The sequence below is a fragment of the Hyla sarda genome, chromosome 4 (assembly GCF_029499605.1).
Source record: "Hyla sarda isolate aHylSar1 chromosome 4, aHylSar1.hap1, whole genome shotgun sequence".
Lineage (NCBI taxonomy): Eukaryota > Metazoa > Chordata > Amphibia > Anura > Hylidae > Hyla > Hyla sarda.
The window spans coordinates 224,262,205-224,285,033 of NC_079192.1; the positions used below are offsets into that span (position 1 = coordinate 224,262,205).

The 22,829-nt window shown below is 44.0% G+C and overlaps 1 protein-coding gene across 3 annotated transcripts in view; it reads left to right on the plus strand.

Annotated features, from left to right (window-relative positions):
• CPNE8 (copine 8) overlaps positions 1-22,829 on the plus strand; it is a 517,377-nt gene that overhangs the window by 321,133 nt on the left and 173,415 nt on the right. The window lies entirely within an intron of this gene.

Genomic DNA, 22,829 nt, shown 5'->3' on the forward strand with positions numbered 1-22,829 from the left:
GTGTGTAGGTGGTGGCAGCATGAGGAGAACATACAGTGGCTGAATGACTCAGCGTGGAGGTAGCGCCAGCATGAGGAGACCATATAGTGGTTGAATTACACAGCTTGGAGGTGACGGAAGCATGAGGACAACATATAGTGGCCGAATGACACCGCCTGTAGGTTGCAGCAGCATAAAGAGAACATATGGTTGCAGTATGAGACAGCTTTTTAAAGTGTATTATATCGTATTGTACTCCTCTCATATGCGCACAAATTATGTCAAGCTGAGAAGTGCTAGAACGTTTACAGAGGAGTGGCATAGGCCTAAATTCATCAGGCAGAGGTCGCAGCAGACTAGGGGTGAGTGGCAGCAGGAGTCGCAACGAGAGGCCTGAGCTCCCGGTATCAGCTAGCGGTCATGTCTCATCCAGCAACCCATCTGCTGTCATCCACTGGTTAACACGGTCATCCACTTCATCACAAGTGAGATCTGACACCCCCAGTCAACAGTCGGTGGGTTCGTCATACACAACCCTCAGTTGGCATGGCCTGCGAGCAGTCCCTGTCCTCACATTGCCTCTTTCCTATGGTGTTCCCTCCCCCACAGGAGTATCTTATGCTGTGGGTTCACCTCCACTATTTATTGAGGATGATCTAGAGGGCAGTCAGCAGCTACTGCCCAGCCAAGAAGTGGAGGAGACATCCGCCACTTCCTACGCTAGGCGGGTAGGTAGTGAAGAGGAGAGTGACGTGGGAGGTGGTGTTGCTAGCATTCAGGTTCCGGAAGTAGACACTGTTGAGGAACCTGAGGAGGACATCAGTAATGTGCAGACACAACTCGTTGATGATGATGAAGCCGATCGCACTTGGGAGCTGGGTGCAGAAGGGGCTTCATCATTATCAGGAGAAGAGGGTTGAAGGTTGCCTGTGAGGCAGCAGCTGAGCCAGCAAGGTGGTAGCAAGGTTGGCAGTCAGCATGGTGGCAGAAGTGGAAAGTCTGGAGCCAAACATGCCAGGGGTAAACCACCTTCTTCGCAGAAGCCTACCTTCCCGAGAGGTATTGAAACAGGGGTTCCTGGAGTCGGCAGCAGTAGAAGTCAATCAGTGCAGACTGTTGGTGGGAAATCAGCTACTCAACGGTTTTTCATCAAGCATCCAGAGGAGGTTAACCTGGCCACATGCAAGATGTGTTGGCAGAAGGTGAAGCATGGCCAGGGTCCCAATGCTGGCACCACAGCCCTGCGTCAACATATGCAGCATCACCATAAAGCGGCCTGGGAATACCGCGTCTCTGATTTGATGGTCCAGCCTGCTGCATCACCCAGTGGCACGCCGCTCCCTGTTTCAGTCAGCCAAGGCTCCACCACCTCAGCCGAAGAGAACTGTGTGTCATACACATCTTATGTCGCTCCAGATGCTCCTGCTCCACCTACTTGTAGTCAGTCATTCTGCCAGCAATCCATGTCCAAGAGACAACAGTATACGCCCACTCATCCAACGACGTAGAAACTGAATGTGCTCCTGTGCAAATTGCTGGTGCTGCAGTCCCTCCCTTTTCAAGTGGTGGACTCTGCACCTTTCAGAGAACTGATGGCTTGTGCCAAGCCGAGGTGGATAGTGCCAAGACGTCATTTCTTTGCGAAGAAGGCAGTACCAGCCCTGCACGATTTTGTGGAACAAAAGGTGGGCCAGTCCTCGAGCCTGTCGGTGTGTGCCAAAGTGCACGGCAGCGCCGACATGTGGAGCTGTAACTACGGTCAGGGACAATACATGTCCTTTACAGCCCACTGGGTGAATGTGGTTCCTGCACAGCCACAGCAACTTGGACAATTCAAGCCACTTCTGCGTCCACGCTCTCAGGCCATTGGTCTTGTGACAGTGTGCAACTCCGCCTCCTCATCCTCCAACATGTCCTCAGTCTCCACTGCACAGAAAAGTCTCAGTGCCCTTCCAGCATACATTGTGTGCAGGGCATGGTGACGTCACGCTGTTCTTCACATGGTTTGCCTTGGAGAACGGAGTCACACAGGGGAGGAACTGCTTGAAGTCATTCATCAAGATATCAGAGCATGCCTTACTCCACAAAAACTGGACATGGGAACCATGGTGACCGACAACAGGAAGAACATCTTGTCTGTGCTGCGACAAGGAAGCCTGAGACATGTGCCCTGCATGGCACACGTGTTCAATCTGGTTGTCAAGCAGTTCCTGAAGTGTTCCCCCCATCTGCAAGACATCCTAACAATGGGAAGGAAACTTTGCATGCACTTAAGCCACTCATAAACCGCAAAGCACACCCTCTTTGAGCTGCAGTGTCAGAATGGCATCCCCCAACATAGTCTGATTTGCGACGTTTCCACATGTTGGAATTCCATCCTCCATATGTTGGACCGACTATACGAACAAAAAAAGCCATCACCGATTTCTTGATGATCCGAGCGGATAGGGGGACTCCCCTGTGTAACTTCAATGTCAACCAGTGGCAGCTCCCACGTGACACCTGCCAGTTGCTCAGGCCCTTTGAGGAAGCCATGTTATTAGTCAGTCGCCAGGATTACGGGATGAACGACTTCATTCCACTGCTTCATCTACTGCAACACGTGTCAGGGCACTGGAGACGTGGCGCCTACATCTCACGGCCACATGAAACCTGTGGGGCCTGAACTGGAGGAGGGGCACAGTGGAGCACAGTTTAGGTTTCACGAGATGGGCGGCTTTTCTAGTCAACTGACAGGAGAGGAGGAACAAGAACAGCTAGAGGAGCTAGAGGGTTATGAGGAAGGCGAGAAAGAGGACCCAGACACACTGTGGCAGTATGCAGTGGAGATGGAGGCAGGGAGTCCCTCCGAGTCACTTGCACAAATGGCACGATGCATGCTCACTTGCTTGCGTAGTGACCGCCGAATTATCAGCATTCGACAGCGGGATGACTTCTGGCTCTCCACCTTATTTGACCCTTGCTACCAGTACAAAATGAGGGCCTTTTTCACACCCACTGAGAGGGAGGACAAACTGACCTACTATAGAGACATCATACGTAGTAAGTTGGCCGATGCCTACCTGTGCCATCATCCATTCTCTCGCTGTCTGACTCGTGGGGCCCTCTGCGCTCGCCTTCCACTGCCATGGTTGCTGGGGAGGGGTGGAGTAGCAGGGGCAGTACCAGCTCCATCAGCAGCAACCTGAGTCTACAGTTGCTGATGAGTAGCTTTCTTCACCCGCATAGTGAAGCAACTCATCAGCAGCAGGTAGACCTGGAGCAGGACTTGAACCAGCAGGAGATGGCATACCGTGACATGACCATGCCAACACACCTTGAAGATCCGTTGGACTTTTGGACAGCCAAACTTGATTTGTAGCTGCAACTAGCAGAGTTTGCCTTGGAAAAGCTGTTCTGCCTTGCTTTTATTGTGCCATCAGAGTGGGTGATTAGTGCAGTGGGGGCTATAGTAACCCCAATGAGAACTCGTCTGTCCACGAAAAATGTGGAGAGACTGAACTTTATGAAGATGAATCAGTCATGGATCAGCCAGGATTTCCACCCACCAATGCGTGATGCATCAGAGTAGATTGACCATGGTGCCACACCAACACTTCACAAATATGTATAGTACAATAGATGTTTAACCAGTTGGGGATGGAGGGCGTAAATAAAAATAAACATATGTGATATCGCCTCGTGCAGAAATGTCCGAATTACATATATATCGCTAATTAAACCATACGGTCAATGGCGTACGCGCAAAAAAATTCCAAAGTCCAAAATAGTCCTATTGTACACAACAGGTATGGTCCTGTACACGACCGAAATATTCATAAATCCTCTTTGCAACAAAACAATATAATCACCAGCTGACCATTACCAGTGAAAGAGGTGCCTAAAAATTACCTTTTATTTCCATTCTTAAAATTAATAAAAGCAACATATATGTGAATATTGTGCTTGTATTATGTCAGAAAGTACCAAAATAAGGAAAAGAGAGCTGTTAAGATATATCAAGGGAGTGCTATATTGCTGAGACCTAAGCACATCCCCTTCTTTTATTTGAGTATGATAGTTACAACTCAAATAATAGGAATTACTCCCTTAGTCATCCATTACTGGTGACTAGTTCACCAAACGCGTTTCTGTCGCCTATTTAAACGACGTCATCAGGGGAGTTTAACAGAACATCAAGAGTTACTTAAAAATAGTGTATATGCCAGAGTCCAATGACCCATCAGACAGTCAGAGATTATTTATAATTCTTCTCCACTACTGCCACATATGCTCTCAATACAGGGGATATAATAAACCAAATGGGTATGCCCCTTTAAGAATTGAAGTCCTCAGCCAGCGGGGGTTTAACCTGCAAAAGATAAAAAATAACATCCAACAAGACGTGCAGCAATCATGTATATGTGCCCCCTTCCAGGTAGAATCATCAGCACAGTTTTGCTCACTCACTTATAACCCTCCAGCTGGTATCCCTGCAAAGAAAACCATATCCCTTCTCAGTATTCAAATCCTCGGGGAAGTTCCTGCAGAGAAACAAACAATCTCAAAACCACAGTTACTTACAGTTCTGAGTCTTCATATAAAATATGTCGGCAGCGCGCACTCTCGCAGTGGCCAAGAGACCGGCTGACTTCCAGCCCAGCGCGCTGCCGGGGAAGACGGCGTCTGACGTCTTATGCAGCGGGACCGCTACGTCACGTCCGATGCGCCCGCCCTGCTTCCCTAGGCGACGCGTCCCTGGGCGGTGCATAGTAACCAGCACACGTGGGGCGTGTATTAACTATTAGCGGTCCATGCAGAAGGTCAGTCGATACATTAGTCTGGTCGATTAGATATGTTTATTGGCTTCTATGTATTATTATGGAGAAACTGATAGGTCTAACAGTCAAAGTACTTATTATGCAACATTTAAGTTGAAATCAAGAAAAATACAAATGCTGCCCGCAAAGAATTTTAAAACTATTTATATATATATATATACACATACACATATATATACATACACACACACACACGCATATACACTTATACCTTAGATGGTACAGGAACAATCCATAGATAGATATATATAGTTAAGGGTGGATTGTGGATTATATGGATAGAGTAGCTAATGCACAGGACCTGATTGACATATATATATATATATATAGACAATTCAATGGAGGTGATATACATATACATATAGACCTCTACGCATATGTATAAATAAAAAGGTGCAAACATTATTTCAGGGTGGAATTGTTGTAACCGGGCAATCCATCCCTATTTAGGGAGATGAATAATATAAATCGGGGCCCTAGGTGAATATTATTAACGCCCTAATATACCCTATCAGATGATCCCTATTCCTAGGCGGCTTCATCCATAAGGGATGGCCCCGCTCTGGAACCTCCTATATGCCCTAAACAACCCTAACTTACCTGTTGGAGGTCTATCTCATAAGGCTCACTAGGGTCTTCCCTGTCTGCCTATATCCTCCAACCAAATCTCACCCCAACAATAATCATGCACCTATAGAAAACACGTGAAGTTAAGTTGTTCATTTAGTCCATGGGGAGTATATGTTATAAATCCACTTGCACTCCTTTTGGAGTAGCAAGCGGTCAAGATCCCCCCCCCCTAGGAGACCGGGGTATAACTTCAATACCTCTAAACCTTATGCTGTATAACCGATCCCTATGGAACTCCGTCATATGCCTTGCTATTGTAGTGTCTCTCTGATTTTGAATATCCCCTATATGCTCCAGGACTCTTTTACGCAATTCCCGTATGGTTTTTCCTACGTAATACCTGGGACACGGGCAGTAGGCAATATAAATCACTGTTTTTGAACTGCAGTTAATGAACTGTTTAATTTTTAGATTATCACCTCTCGTGTCATCCATCACTCTCCAAGACTTGTCCACATATTGACATGCCCTACAATGGCCGCATTTATAGCAGCCCGAGGGCTGTGTGTAATCACTCAACCAGGTTCTGTTAGCCACCCTTTCTGGAGTCAGGTGACTCCTCACCACTCTATCTCCTATAGATTGTCCTTTTCGATATGTGACTAAGGGTCTGTCACTTAACACCTCAGTCAAATCTTTATCCAACTTCAGGACATTCCAATGTTTGGTTAGGGAGTTCCTGATCTCATCCGCCATGTTATCATAGGTCCCTATGATACGCAATTGATTATAGCTGTCTGTCTTTGTACAGGGGATCAGAAATGCATTACGTGGGGTCTGTAAGGCATGTTTATAGGCTCGTCTAAGTACATAGTCGGGATACCCTCGATTTCTAAATCTATTTCTTAAATCCATGGCTTCTCTTTTGAAGGTCTGTAGATTAGAACAGTTTCTTCTTAACCGAAGGTACTGTCCTTTCGGGATTCCTCGTTTCAGTGACCCAGGATGACAACTCTGCCAGCCCAGCAGGCTGTTAGTCGCTGTTTGTTTTCTATATATGGTAGTCTGCAGGTCTCCCTTCTCATATTTATAGATTTTTATGTCCAGGAAGGCTATCTCTCGACTCTGTACCTCAAAGGTAAAATGTAGGCCCAGTTGATTATTATTAAGAGACCCCACAAGTTCCCTAAATTCGCCAGCCGTACCCTTCCACACAACAAAAATATTGTCTATAAATCTGGACCATAGTAATGCTTGATCACAACATTTTTCTCTTTCGTTGGTGAATACGTGGGTGGCCTCCCACCAACCCAGGAGTATGTTGGCGTATGTGGGGGCACAAGGGCTCCCCATGGCCGTACCCCTGAGTTGGTGGTACACCCTGCCATCGAAGAAAAAGTAATTGTGTGTTAATACAAAGTTCATTAGGTCAAGAATGAACTTATTGTGTTTCTCTAAGAAGCCCCCTCTAAACGGCAAATAATATGATACAGCTTGTAGCCCCACATTATGCGGGATCGAGGAGTACAAGGCCTCGACATTCACACTGGCAAGGATAATATCCTCATCCAGGTTCAATCCTTCAATTTTATTCAAAAGGTCCATAGTGTCCCTCAGGTAAGAGGGTGATGATAGTACAAATTGTCGTAAAACCTGATCCACATAGATCCCCACGTTTTGTAACAAACTCCCTATTCCTGCCACTATGGGGCGCCCTTTTAGGGGAGTGGTCCCCTTATGTATTTTAGGGAGAGAGTAAAACGTGGGGATCACGGGGGTTCTAGGTGTGAGAAACATAAATTCATTCTTGTCCAGCAATTTATTATCAAATGCAGGTTTCAGGATTCCCATTAGTTCCTGTTGGTATCTAGATGTAGGATCACAGTCAATTATTATATCCCCTGTATTGAGAGCATATATGGCAATAGTGGAGAAGAATTATAAATAATCTCTGACTGTCTGATGGGTCATTGGACTCTGGCATATACACTATTTTTAAGTAACTCTTGATGTTCTGTTAAACTCCCCTGATGACGTCGTTTAAATAGGTGACAGAAACGTGTTGGGTGAACTAGTCACCAGTAATGGATGACTAAGGGAGTAATTCCTATTATTTGAGTTGTAACTATCATACTCAAATAAAAGAAGGGGAGGTGCTTATGTCTCAGCAATATAGCACTCCCTTGATATATCTTAACAGCTCTCTTTTCCTTATTTTGGTACTTTCTGACATAATACAAGCACAATATTCACATATATGTTGCTTTTATTAATTTTAAGAATGGAAATAAAAGGTAATTTTTAGGCACCTCTTTCACTGGTAATGGTCAGCTGGTGATTATAAAGTCCAAAATAGCGTATTTTTGGTAACTTTTTATATCATGAAAAAATGAATAAAAAGTGATCAAAAAGTCTGATCAATACAAAAATGGTACCGCTAAAAACTTTAGATAAAAAAAATTAGCCCTCATACTGCCCCGTACGCGGAAAAATAAAAAAAAATTATAGGGGTCAGAAGATGACCATATTAAACGTATACATTTTCCTGCATGTGCAGTGGGGATCAAAAGTTTGGGCACCCCATGTAAAAATTTGTATTAATGTGCATAAAGAAGCCAAGGAAAGATGGAAAAATCTCCAAAAGGCATCAAATTACAGATTAATTTGTAAGTAAGCTTTTATTTCCATCATTTACACTTTCAAAATAACAGAAAACAAAAAAATTGCGTCTGAAAAAGTTTGGGCACCCTGCAGAGTTAATATCTTGTACTGCCCCCTTTGGCAAGTATCACAGCTTGTAAACACGTTTTGTAGCCAGCCAAGAGTCTTTCAATTCTTGTTTGACTTATCTTTGCCCATTCATCCTTACAAAAGTCTTCCAGTTCTTTGAGATTTCTGGGCTGTCTGTCATGCACTGCTCTTTAAGGTCTATCCATAGATTTTCAATTATGCTGAGGTCAGGAGATTGTGAAGGCCATGGCAAAATCTTCAGTTTACGCCTCTTGATGTAATCCCCTGTGGATTTCGAGGTGTGTTTAGAATCATTATCCATTTGTAGAAGCCATCCTCTCTTTAACTTCAGCTTTTTCACAGAAGGCATCAAGTTAGCATCCAAAATTTGCTGAAATTTTATTGAATCCATTTTTCCTTCTACTAGTGAGATGTACCCTGTGCCACTGGCTGCAATACAACCCCAAAGCTTGATTGATTCAACCCCATGCTTAACAGTTGGACACAGGTTCTTTTCATAAAATTCTGTTCCCCTTCTTCTCCAAAGGTACCTTCGCTCATTCCGGCCAAAAAGTTCAATTTTAACCTCATCGGTCCACAGAACTTGTTTCCAAAAGGCATCAGGCTTGTCTATATGTTCATTTGCAAAGTTCAAACGCTTATTTTTGTGGTGAGGACGTAGAAGAGGTTTTCTTCTGATGACTCTTCCATGAAGACCATATTTGTACAAGTATCTCTTTATAGTGGAATAGTGTACCACAACTCCAGTGTCTGCCAGATCTTTCTGGAGGAATTGTGCAGTCAAACGTGGGTTTTGAATTGTTTTTCTCACAATCCTGCGAGCTGTTCTGTCTGATATTTTTCTTGGTCTTCAATATCTTGCTTTAACTTTCACTGTTCCTGATGACCTCCATTTCTTAATTACATTCCGAACAGAGGATATTGACATCTGAGAACATTTTGCTATCTTCTTATAGCCTTCTCTAGCTTTGTGAGCGTCAACTATTTTCAGTTTCAGATTTCTAGACAACTGCTTAGAAGAACCCATGGTGCTGATTGTTGGGGCAAGGTCAGATGAGTCTGGGCATTTAAAACCTTTGAGATTGACATCACCTAGTCTTCCTAGATGATGATTGAGAACAATCCATGACACTGGCAGGTCTCAGCTTTGCAAAGGGGGCAGTGCAAGCTATAAATTCTGCAGGGTGCCCAAACTTTTGCAGACAACATTTTTTTGTTTGCTGTTATTTTGAAAGTGTAAATGATGGAAATAAAATCTATCTTTTGTTGACTAATTATAAGAATGTCTAATCTGTAATTTGATGCCTTTTGGAGATTTTTCCATCTTTCCTTGGCTTCTTTATGCACATTAATACAAATTTTTACTTGGGGTGCCCAAACATTTCTGATCCTGCCACCCGCCTGATGCCACACATCTGATGCCAAATTCTTCATTTTTCACCCACCTTCATCATCGGGTACTGGTATTGTCACCCACCGCACCACTCTGCTGCTGCTGCTGCCACCTTCAGGCTGTCTCATACTGACACCATATGTCCTCCTCATGCTGATGCCAGCTCCAAGCTGTCTCATACTGCCACCATTTGTTCTCCTCATGCTGCCTCCACTTACACACTGTGTCATTCAGCCACTATATGGTCTCATCATGCTTACATCACCTCCAGACTGTGTCATTCAGCCACTATATGGTCTCCTCATACCGATGCCAGCTCCAGGCTCTGTCATTGTGCCGCTCTGCAACAGTGATTCTAATAGCGACGCCCCTGATCTGCATGTCAGACTGAATAACAGTATTATTTCACTAATCCAAAACAAACCCTATGCGTGTTACAGCAAGGCAAAATGTTCTACACCCCTATTGAGGCTCTATGTAGGCCAGAAATATCAGTTTTTAATATCGATTCGCCTCAAATAAATTCGGACCCAACCCAATTTTTTCGAAAAATTGGGGAATCGTCCAAATCGAATTTTTCAAAAATTTGCTCATCTATAATCACTACACAAGCAAATGAGCATGCATCGTGCCATTTGTGCAAGTGCCTCGGAGGGACTCCCTGCCTCCATCTCCACTGCATATTGCCATGGTGTGTCTGGGTCCTCTGTCTTGCCTTCCTCATAACCGTCTAGCTCTTCTAGCTGCTCCTGCTTCTCCTCGTGAAACCTAAACCCGCCCATCTCGTGAAAACTAAACTGTGCTCCACTGTGCCCCTCCTCCAGTTCAACCCCCACAGGGCTCATGTGGCCGTGAGATGTAGGCGCCACGTCTCCAGTGCCCTGACCAGCCATTGTTTCCAACATGTGTTGTAGTAGATGAAGCAGTGGAATAACGTTGTTCATCCCGTAATCCTGGCAACTGACTAATAATGTGGCTTTGTCACGATCACACCCTATCGGTCCAGCCAAGACGCTAGAGAGAGTGTGATGGTGCAAGGGTTAAAGCCGCCAGACCTCTGGCTATCCACTACTAGTCCCAGCAAGTCACCAAATTAACCCTTAGATAAACGTGTTTCCACCAGAGCTGCCTTCAGAAAGGTGAGCTCATATATTTAGAGATCAAACACCAGAGCCGATTAATTAAACATTTAATCTGATAAAAGGTATCACAGTGCTGACTGTATAAAAATACAGAATCAAATGACATACAGTTACAAAAATTTATAAAATAGTTTAGCAAGTTCAGAAAGCAAAAATGAAGTTCTTACAGCATGATATTATAGCAGTCCATGTGAGTGGGTCTCCAGCTGTTCTTAGGATGGTCTTGTCAGCTTGGGGCACAGATCTTAACAACCAACTTTTAGTCTAGCATTGTTTAAATATCCTATCTGCTTGTTTTTTGGAGGGAAGCTCCACTCCCCCCTCCCCTCTGATCCCACCAAGGGGCATCTGTTATCTCTCATCCTGCCGCTTCAAAGAAGCTCCTGACTTCAAACAAACAACCAGCCAGGCCCCCTCAATAAACTGCAATACACAAAAGACACAGTATACACCGTCTGAATGACCCCTCACCCCCCAGGTCTTAGTTTATACACAGATGCAATAATAAAACACAGGTATGTTTCCATAATCAGGCCTTGGGCCTGACAGGCTTCCTCAAAGGGCCTTAGCAAAGGACAGGTGTCACGTATGAACTGCCACTGGTTGACACTGAAGTTGCACAGAGAATTCCCCCTATCCCCTTGGATCATCAAATAATCGGTGATGGCTTTTCTTTGTTCGGATAGTCGGTCCAACATATGGAGGGTGGAATTCCAACGTGTGGAAACGTCGCAAACTAGACTGTGTTGGGGGTTGCCATCTGACGCTGCAGCTCAAGGCTTTGCTGTGTATGAGTGGCTGAAGTGCATCCAAAGTTTCTTTCTCATTGTTAGGATGTCTTGCAGGTGGGGGGAACACATCAGAAACCAATTGACAACCAGATTGAACACGTGTGCCATGCAGGGCACATGTCTCAGGCTCCCTTGTTGCCGCTCAGACAATATGTTCTTTCCATTGTTGGTCACCATGGTACCCATTTCCAGTTTTTGTGAAGTAAGCCATGATTCAATTTCTTAATGAATGAGTTTTAGCAGTTCCTCCCCTTTGTGACTCTGTTCGCCAAGGTAAACCATATGAAGAAAAGCGTGACACCGCTGTGCACTAAACACATGGTATGCTGGAGTGGCACTGAGACTTGTCCGTGCAGTGGAGGCTGAGGACACGGTGGAGGATGAGGAGCCGGAGGTGCACACTGTCCCAGGACCAATGGCCTGAGAGCGTGGAGGCAGAAGCAGCGTGACCTGTCCAAGTTGATGTTGTTGTGTCTGTGCAGGAACCACATTCACCCAGTAGTCTGTAAAGGCGTATTGTCCCTGACCATAGTTACAGCTCCAGACATCTGCACTGCCATGCACTTTGGTACACACCGACAGGCTCAAGGACTGGCCCACCTTCTGTTCCACAAAATTGTGCAGGGCTGGTACTGCCTTCTTCCCAAAGAAATGACGGCTTGGCACTCTCCACCTCTGCTCGGCACAAACCATCAGTTCTCTGAAAGGTGCAGAGTCCACAACATGAATAGGGAGGGACTGCAGCACCCATAACTTGGACAGGAGCACATTCAACTTCTGCGCCATTGGATGAGTGGGCGCATACTGTTGTCTCTTGGACCTCTTTGCCGATGGATTGCTGGAGGAATGACTGACTCGAAGTAGGAGGAGCAGGAGCATCTGAAGCGACATAATATGGGTATGACACAGCCACTGGGTGATGCAGCAGGGTGGACGACCACATCAGAGCCACAGTTCTCCCAGGCCGCTTTATGGTAATGCTACATATGTTGACGCAGGGCCATGGTGCCAACATTGGGACCCTGCCCACGCTTCACCTTCTGCCGACACATCTTGCATGACTTCCATGCTGACTGCCAACCGTGCAACCACCTTGCTGGCTTAGCTGCTCCCTCATGGGCAAACTGCAACCCTCTTCTCCTTATGATGATGAAGCCCCTTCTGCACCCGGCTCCCAAGTTCGATCGGCTTCATCATCATCATCATCATCATTGAGTTGTGTCTGCACATCACTGATGTCCTCCTCAGGTTACTAAACAGTGTCTGCTTCAGGAGCCTGAATGCTTGCAACACCACCTCCCATGCCACTCTCCTCATCACTACTTGCCTGCCTAGCGTAGGAAGCGGCGGACTTGGGGTGTCAGATGTCACTTGGGATGAAGTGGATGACCGTGTTAACCAATCGATGACGGCAGATGGGTTGCTGGTTGAGACACAACCGCTAGCTGATATCGGGAGCTCAGGCCTCTCACTGCGACTCCTGCTGCCACTCGCCCCTAGTGTGCTGCGACCTCTACCTGATGAATTTAGGCCTCTGCTACTCCTCTGTGCACATCCTGGCACTTCTCTGCCTGACATACTTATGGGAGTACAATATATGCTCCAATACGCTTAAAAAAGTATAAGGTGTGTACTTTTGCCTGGTCTTTCACAGTATGTAGGCCCCTGAGACTTTAACAGGTACAAAATAGTACACCACTTAGATGTATTTATTTGGCATTCACTTATGAGGGGAGGACAGTGTGCTCCAGTATGCTTAAAAAAGTATTTATGTACAACACCAGCCAGTGAGAACTTTTGCCTGGCCTTTCACAGTATCTAGGCCCTTGAGACTTTAACAGGAGCAAAGTAGTACACCACTTAGCTGTGCGTATGCAGTATGCACTTAGGAGGGGAGGACAATGCGCTACAGTACACGTAAAAAATTATTTGTGTACAACACCAGTCGGTGTGTACTTTTGCTTGGCCTTTCACAGTATCTAGGCCCCTGAGACTTTAACAGGAACAAAATAGTACACCACTGAGATGTACGTATGTGGTATGCACTCATGAGGGGAGTACAATGCGCTCCAGTACGCTTAAAAAAGTATTTGTGTACAACACTAGCCGGTGTGTACTTTTGCCTAGCCTTTCATAGTATCTAGGCCCTTGAGACATTAACAGGAACAAAATAGTACATCACTGAGATGTACGTATGTGGTATCCACTTATGAGGGGAGAACAATGTGCTCCAGTATGCTTAAAATAGTATTTGTGTGTACTTTTGCCTGGCCTTTCACAGTATCTAGGCCCTTGAGACTTTAAAAGGAACAATATAGTACACCCCTGAGATGTACGTATGTTGTATTCACTTATGAGGGGAGTACAATGCGCTTCAGTACGCTTAAAAAAGTGTTTGTGTACAACACCAGCAGTACACACCAAATACATTGGTGTGTACTACACCCAAAATTGCACTTTCTCTCTCAATCTCACTCCCATCCCTGTCAGGGCTTGAGCTGAATCGCTGCTGTTCTGTGCAACACACTGTGTAACAGAACGCTGAGGTGAATCGCTGCTGGAAAAAAAGCTTTTCTGGCCAACATACCGTGCTGTCTGTCCCTATCTATCTCTCTGCAATGAAAGGCTGAAGTGACTGGCCGCAAAATGGCTGCCCATATATATATATATATATATATATATATATATAGGGCTGTGACATCACAGGGTTGACTGTCTGGTGATAGGCTGCATGCTGCATGTGATTCGGGGTCATCCCGCCTACCCTTGTTCCCGCCTTCCCAGGATTCCTTGCCCCATGTTCTAACATGTATTTTTGATGCCCTGGAGCCTGGACCACACTAAATGGAGTTTTTAATGAAACGATTTGCGCAATCGAATCATAGCGATATTCGCATTCGCTGTGAATCAAATTTTTCCTGAGATTCGTAACTAATTCGGATTTGGCAAATTTGAGTCGCTCATCCCTATTGTTCACATTTGCAGACTTAGTTAAATACTGATTATATGTGCGCTGTGGTGATAGACTTGATTATTCTGTATTATAAAAGTAATACAATAAGTGCATATATATATATATAAATGCAGAATGAAGGATAAATAACTACTTAGCTTTTTTTTCCTAGCTTTGTGTGTTCATTTTGCTTCTATTCTCACGCCAAGTAATGGTGGGAGAAAGAGAAACTACTTGATAAATGAGGGAACTCCACAAGATTTCATTTTCAATATTAGACTGTACCTTAGGTCTAGAGGGATGTGTCAGATCAGCCATGCACAATAATGTATGGCAATTGGTTGCATAAATATTTTTTTTATCAATACTTTTTTCAAAACAGAAATGAAAACAAAATATCTATAGAAAGCATACTAATAAAGAAAGGGGGATAATTTCAGTAGAATGCCTTAAATGCTGTTTCCACCTGAAGAGAACATCAGTCACCAGTTTACTCTTGCAAATACTAAGGAGAATTGACTGGATTAAAGGGGTACTTTTTTTTTTAACCTGTTAAGGACCAAGGGCGTATAGGTACGCCTTTGCTCCCTGGTACTTAAGGACATAGGTTGTACCTGTACAAACTCAATAACTAAACCCCAAGGCCGAAGCCCGGGGTGTAAACCCCTATTGCTTACCCCTTAAAAATTAGCTTTTATTATTTATAGTTAAAAAATAATTCCCACAGCAAAAAAATTAATTAAAACTGACAACCATGTGATCCAAATATATCAATAGGTGCATTAAATAGGATCAATGTCCTCTCAAGTACTAGGTAGCCCTGCAGTGGCTGCCTATTCAAGGGATCACTCTGGTGTCGCTTAAAAGATACACACAATTGCCGCCTCTACATGTTTCGCCGCCTCCGCGGCTTTCTCAAGAGGCAATGGTGGCAATGGCAGCTGCCAAAATGGCGGAGGGGGTATATATAACCCATCCCTCAGATGTCATCAATGTGAGCCCAGTCATATTCTCCAATGTAGTCCATTGTAACAAACATTGCCACTAAGGCAACCAATAAAATGTCACTTGTAATCAGCACCATCTGTGTGCGAAAATCATTCACCAATGCGGGACCTGAAATACCTAATCCAGCGATCCCACGTCATACTCCGTCATCAATTGATGTCAACACTTCCTCCCGATATCATCAAGATGCGCGGCGCATGTCAAAAGCCGACGGCGGAGAACTTCAAACATCCGCCGGCCTGCTGGAGTCAACTGCGCCTGCGCTAATGTCTCCACAGATATTCACAATAGAGGCCGCGCATGCGCTAGAACTTAGAAAAAAACAGTGACTTGATGCTCTCTCATAGTTAGCAAATAGATAACTCTAAATGCCCTCAATCTTACCCTTAGCCCTATATATATAAATAAATAGTGACCAGCTCACTAAGGTAACAGTCTATAACTGTCAAGGAAAAAGGGGGGTAAGATGACGACCTACACCGGGATTGTTGAATTAAGAAGTGAGGTATATGATCATTTATCTTATCGGTTAGTAACCTTGTTATTATATTCCCATTCAAAACATAATAGATATAAGACAAATGGGATAAATTGACAGAGTACAACGGGGTTGGTGAAAAAAAGGAATAAATAGAAGAGTGGGGTATATAATCATTTCACATATAGGCATATAACCTACTTATAATGTGCCGACTTAGAACATGATAAGCAGCACAATAAAAATTCCAACTACTCCTCAAGGTATGTGGACTAATATCTAAGAAAAGGAGTTCATGACAAGGCTCCAATGAAAAATAAAAAATTAATAGGTCAGTTGCCAAACGGCTGCTACCAACAAGATAGTGAATATAACTTGGGGAAAATAATAATGTACATCTGTTAGAAAATATTTACAAGAAAGCTGCGAAAGAGAAGCCTTCATTCAGGCCCAACGGTGACTGACTACGTAGTCGCCAAATCCATCTCGCCTCTTCTTGTAGGAGGCGAGTATCTATGTTTCCTTTTCGGGGTCCTAATTTCAATTGGCAAAGCCCAGCGAATTTTAGATCCTCCAATCTCCCATTATGGATTGCGAGCACATGCCTCGCCAGAGGAGTATCCTTACCCGTTCTAATATTGCTTAAGTGTTGTGAGATCCTCTTCCTTAGTTCTTGGGTCGTTTTTCCCACATAAATTTTGGGACATGTACATTTGGCCACATAGATGACATTATGAATTTGATACGTACGGCCATCAACCGGGTTAGTTATTTCTTTAGTTTTTTGAACATGACGACATAGGTTACAGTGGCCACAAGTATACATACCCACTGTCCTAGTTTGTGGCCAACTTTCCTTGTTGGCTGTGGTTCTGAGATGACTATGTACCAATTGATCTTTGAGGTTAGGACCTTTGCGGAATGTCACGCTCGGGGTATTGCCTATGACTGGCAGAAGATCCATGTCTCTTGCCAATAAGTGCCAATGTCGTTTAAGGACAGCCATAACTTGATCTGTATGGCCATCGTAAGTGCCAATGCATCTGACTTTTTTTGAGGTATCGACTACCCTTGTTTCTGTTAGTAGTCGATTCCTTTCTGAGTGACAAGCTCTGTAATAGGCTCTCTTCAGATGCTTATGGGGATAAACCCTCTGTCTGAACCGATTAAACAGGTTCGAACTCTCCTGTTGGAAACTGGTTTCTTCAGAACAATTCCTCCTTGCCCTGAGATACTGGCCAACCGGGATACTCTTTTTAAGAGACCCCGGGTGCCAGCTATCCCAGTGCATGAGAGAATTAGTAGAGGTGGGCTTGCGATAAATATCCGTCTGGATATGGTTCTCATCATCGATGTAAATTCTCAATTCCAAAAAGTTAATGCTTCTACCCCCGATCTCCGAAGTGAAGGTCATACCAATATCGTTGATATTTAATTTGTTGGTGAACTCCTGAAAGAGCTCAATCGGTCCGTCCCACAGCATCAGGACGTCATCTATATGTCGTCCAAAAAATAAAATGTGCTCCGTGTATAAACTCAACTCATCAGAAAAAACAAGGGTAGTTTGTTCAATATAGTTGTACCTGTACACCCGTGGGAATTTCGGTCTCTGCCGCATGGGGACCGGGGTGACTGCTGATATCGATCAGCAGGCACCCCGCGCAAATGCCCAGGGTGGTCATCAGACCCCCCTCATGTTGGTGATCCACGCAAATCGCAAGTGAATTCACACTTGCGATTCCGCGTCCGGAAAATAAGGGGGATCGCGGTTGTCCAAGACACTCACGATCCCCCTGAAGGCATAGGAGTGAGGTGGCAGGGGTGCCATCCCTCCTATCCCTGCTATTGGTGGTCTAGACGCGACCACCAATAGCAGATCGGGGGCGGGGGGGTTAACTTTCGTTTTCCCCCGTTCTGCCCACCCACAGTAGACCGAAGATCCACTTACCCTGCGGGTGAGGCTGCGGGCGACGATCGGTGTCAGAGATCGGAGCGGGCGACATGTCATGCGGCAGAAGAGGACGGCTCCCTGGATCCGAGGGAAGCCGGTAAGTTGCTTAGCAACATCTAGGAGACTACAGTTTGTGACCACTATACAGTGGTCTCTACACTGTTGCAGATGTTGCAAAACTACAACTCCCAGCATGCCCAGACAGCTGTCATGCCTGGATTTGTAGTTTTGCAACAGCTGGAGGGTCACAGTTTGGAAATCACTGTGCAGTGGTCTCTAAACTGTAGACCTCCAGATGTTGCAAAACTGCAAATCCCAGCATGCCCAAACAGCAAACAGCTGTCTCAGCATGCTGGGAGTTGTTGTTGCGTACCTCTAGCAGTTTGCTGTCTGGGCATGCTGCCATTTGTAGTTTTGCAATATCTGGAAGTCCACAGTTTGGAAATCACTGTGCAGTGGTCTCTAAACTGTAGACCTCCAGATGTTGCAAAACTGCAAATCCCAGCATGCCCAAACAGCAAACAGCTGTCTCAGCATGCTGGGAGTTGTTGTTGCGTACCTCTAGCTGTTGCATAACTACATCTCCCAGCATGCACTTCGACGATCAGTACATGCTGGGAGTTGTAGTTTTGCAACAGCTGGAGGCACGCTGGTTGGAAAATACTGAGTTAGGTAACAGAACCTAACTGAAGGTTTTCCAACCAGTGTGCCTCCAGCTGTGCAAAAGTACAACTCCCAGCATGCACGGTATGTCAGTGCATGCTGGGAGTTGTAGTTTTGCAACAGCTGGAGGTTTGGCCCCCATGTGAATGTACAGGGTACATTCACACGGACAGGTTTACAGTGAGTTTCCTGCTTTTGCCGAAGCGCAAACTCCTAGCGGTAAGCTCACTGTAACCCGCCAGTGCGAATGTACCCGAAAAACACTACACTAACACATAATAAAGGGTAAAACACTACATATACACCCCTTACACTGTCCCCCCGTATTGTTCAGCAGTGTTTCCAAAACGGAGCCTCCAGCTGTTGCAAAACAACAACTCCCAGCATTTCCGGACAGCCACTGACTGTCCAGGCATGCTGGGAGTTTAGCAACAGCTGGAGGTACCCTGTTCGGGAATCACTGGCGTAGAATACCCCTATGTCCACCCCTATGCAATCCCTAATTTAGTCCTCAAATGCGCATGGTGCTCTCTCACTTCGGAGCCCTGTCGTATTTCAAGGAAACAGTTTAGTGCCACATATGGGGTATTTCCGTACTCCAAATTTTGGGGGGCTTTTTCTCCTTTTACCCCTTATGAAAAGGAAAAGTTGGGGTCTACACCAGCCTGTTAGTGTTTACACTAACATGCTGGTGTTGCCCTTTACTTTTTATTTTCACAAGAGGTAAAAGGAAAAAAGAACCCCACAATTTGTAACGCAATTTCTCCAGAGTACGGAAATACCTCAAATGTGGGCGTAAAATGCTCTGCGGGAGCATAACAAGGCTCAGGAGTGAGAGCGTACTATGTTCATTCGAGGCCTAAATTGGTGATTTGCACAGGGGTGGCTGATTTTACAGCGGTTCTGACATAAATGCAAAAAAAAGAAATACCCACATGTGACCCCATTTTGGAAACTACACCCCTCACTTAATGTAACAAGGGGTATAGTGAGCCTTAACACCCCACAGGTGTTTGACGAATTTTCATTAAAGTTGGATGGGAAATAAAAAAAAGAAAAAAAAAAATTTCACTAAAATCCTGGTGTTACCCTAAATTTTTCATGTTCACAAAGGAAAATTGGAAAAAGCCCCCCAAAATTTGTAACCCCATTTCTTCTGAGTAAGAACATACCCCATGTGTGGATGTAAAGTGCTCTGAGGGCGAACTACAATACTCAGAAGAGAAGGAGCGCCATTGGGATTTTGAAGAGAAAATGTGTCCGGAATTGAAGGCCACATGTGTTTACAAAGCCCACATAGTGCCAGAACAATGAACCCCTCCCACATGTGACCCCATTTTGGAAACGACACCCCTCACTTAATGTAATAAGGGGTACAGTGAGCATTTACTCCCCACAGGTGTCTGACAGTTTTCTGGAACAGTGGTCCGTGAAAATGAAAAATGTAATTTTGCATTTGCTCAGCCCACTTTTCCAAAGATCTGTCAAACGCCAGTGGGGTGTAAATACTCACTGCACCCCTTATTAAATTCTGTGAGTTGTGTAGTTTCCAAAATGGGGTCAGATGTGGGGGGGTCCACTGTTCTGGCACCATGGGGGGCTTTGTAAACGCACATGGCCCCTGACTTCCATTCCAAACAAATTCCCTTTCCAAAAGCTCAATGGTGCTCCTTCTCTTCTGAGCATTGTAGTGCGCCAGCAGAGCACTTGAAGTCCGAACATTCTGATTTCCATACTCAGAAGAAATGGGGTTACATATTTTGGGGGTAATTTTCTCCTATTACCCCTTCATTTTAGTGAATTTATTTTTTTTTTTTTATTACACATCCAACTTTAACAAAAAGTCGTGAAATAGCTGTAAAGTGTTAAGGCTCACTGTACCCCTTGTTACGTTCCTTGAGGGGTGTAGTTTCCAAAATAGTATGCCTTTTTTTTTTTTTTGCTGTTCTGGCACCATAGGGGCTTCCTAAATGCGACATGCCCCCCAAAACCATTTCAGTAAAATTTGCTTTCAAAAAGCAAATTGAGCATTGTAGTTTGCCCGCAGAGCATTTTACGTCCTAACATGTGGTGTTTCCATAATCAGAAGAGATGGGGTTGCAAACTTTGGGGGGCATTTTCTCCCATTACCCTTTATAAAAATGGTAAATTTGGGGAAAAAACCTGCACTTTAGTGAAATTTTTTTTTTTCATTTACACATTCGACTTTAACGAAAAGTCATCAAACACCTGTGGGGTGTTAAGGCTCACTGGACCCCTCTTTGCGTGCCTTGAGGGTTCTAGTTTCCAAAATGGTATGCCATGTAGGGGGTTTTCTGCTGTTCTGGCACCATAGGGGCTTCCTAAATGTGACATGCCCCCCAAAAACCATTTTAGAAAAACTCACTCTCCAAAATCCCATTGTTGCTCCTTCCCTTCTGCGCCCCCGAACACTTGACATACACATATGAGGTATTTCCTTACTGGAAAGAAATTGGGTTACACATTTTGAGAGGATTTGTCTCCTTTTACCTCTTGTAAAAATTCAAAAACTGGGTCTACAAGAACATGCGAGTGTTTAAAATGAAAATTTAGAATTTTCTCCTTTATTTTGCTGTTATTCCTGTGAAACACCTAAAGGGTTAACACACTTACTGAATGTCATTTTGAATACTTTGAGGGGTGCAGTTTTTATAATGGGGTAATTTGTGGGGTATTTCTAATAGGAAGACCCTTCAAATCCACTTCAAACCTGAACTGGTCCATGAAAAATTCCGATTTTGAAAATTTTGTGAAAAATTGGAAAATTGCTGCTATATTTTGAAGCCCTCTGATGTCTTCCAAAAGTAAAAACATGTCAACTTTATGATGAAAACATAAAGTTGACATATTGTATTTGTGAATCAATATATTATTTATTTGGAATTTATATTTTCCTTACAAGTAGAGAGCTTCAAAGTTCGAAAAATGCTAAATTTTCAATTTTTCTCATCAAATTTTGGAATTTTTCACCAAGAAATGATGCATGTATCGACAAAATTTTACAACTAACATAAAGTAGAATATGTCACGAAAGAACAATCTCGGAATTAGAATGAAAGGTAAAAGCATCCCAGAGTTATTAATGCTTAAATTGACAGTGGTCAGATGTGCAAAAAACGTCCTGGTCCTACAGTGAAAATTGGCCTGGTCCTTAAGGGGTTAAAGAAAATATCTGTTTATTTCAGATATTGTTTGTACAGACGACTACTGTTCCATAGACTTACACTGAGCACAATAAAGGGGTACTCCAAAGGGGTCCGCCACGATTTCAGGGAAAAAACACTATTGGCTCAACATGCTGCGACTTTGCAAATCCGCCAAGGAGCTAAAAAAAGAGTGAAAAAACTCCAAAAGGATTTAAAAAACGCCAAACTGAAAAACGCCAGGTGGAAAAATAATTGTGATTTCTCATTGATTTACAGCTAACATCTGGCCGCAGTGTTTTTTGGCTGAAAAAACGCCATGCGGCAGGTGTTTTTCTTGGCGTTTTTCCAAAAATAAAAGAGAAACTTAGCCTTAATGTTTAAAATACGGACACCAAATTTTCATAATTTTTATTTTGTTTACACATTTTGTTTACAATCGAATACACCTGAAAATACATTGTGTGAACCTACCCTTATGCTCATTTGCTACAAGCATTCAGACGTGAAAGTGTTTTGATGAATTGAATAATACATATTTTATTTATATAGCGCCAACAGATACTGCAGCACTTTACAATTTTACAAATAAAGACAAGTATCAGACTTTACAATATTACAAACTAAATATTTAATCAGGAGTGGGGGCCCTGCTTGCGAGAGCTTACAGACCACGAGGAATTGGGCTGAGACAAACGGCATAAAGTGCTGTACTGATACAATGGTCTAGCCATATTTTATAAATAGGGAAGGCTACATAAAGGAGGGTGAAGCCTTATTCTGTTTTTGGACTGTATTGAAAACCAAACCCTATCATGCTTTTTAGTGCTGCAAAATAACATGCAGTACATAAAGGAGGATGAATCAGTCCCTAGCTAATCTCCGAATGTCTAAAGTGCATATAGAGTAGGGAGAAACTGCTGAAAATGGGGCTTTTGATATCTCCAAGTTCCAGAGGACTTAAAAAGGGGTAAAGTGGTATTAATGGAGGCGAATTAGGGAATGGTATAGGCCTGTCTGAAGAGATGTGTCTTTAAGGCACATATAATACTGTGGATGTTGGGGTTAAGTCTGAGGATTTGGTAAAAAATAAGGTTATTTTTGGGCATTGATTGGCTTTATGTGAATAAGTCTGAGGATTTGGCGTATCGCATTCCAGAGAACTG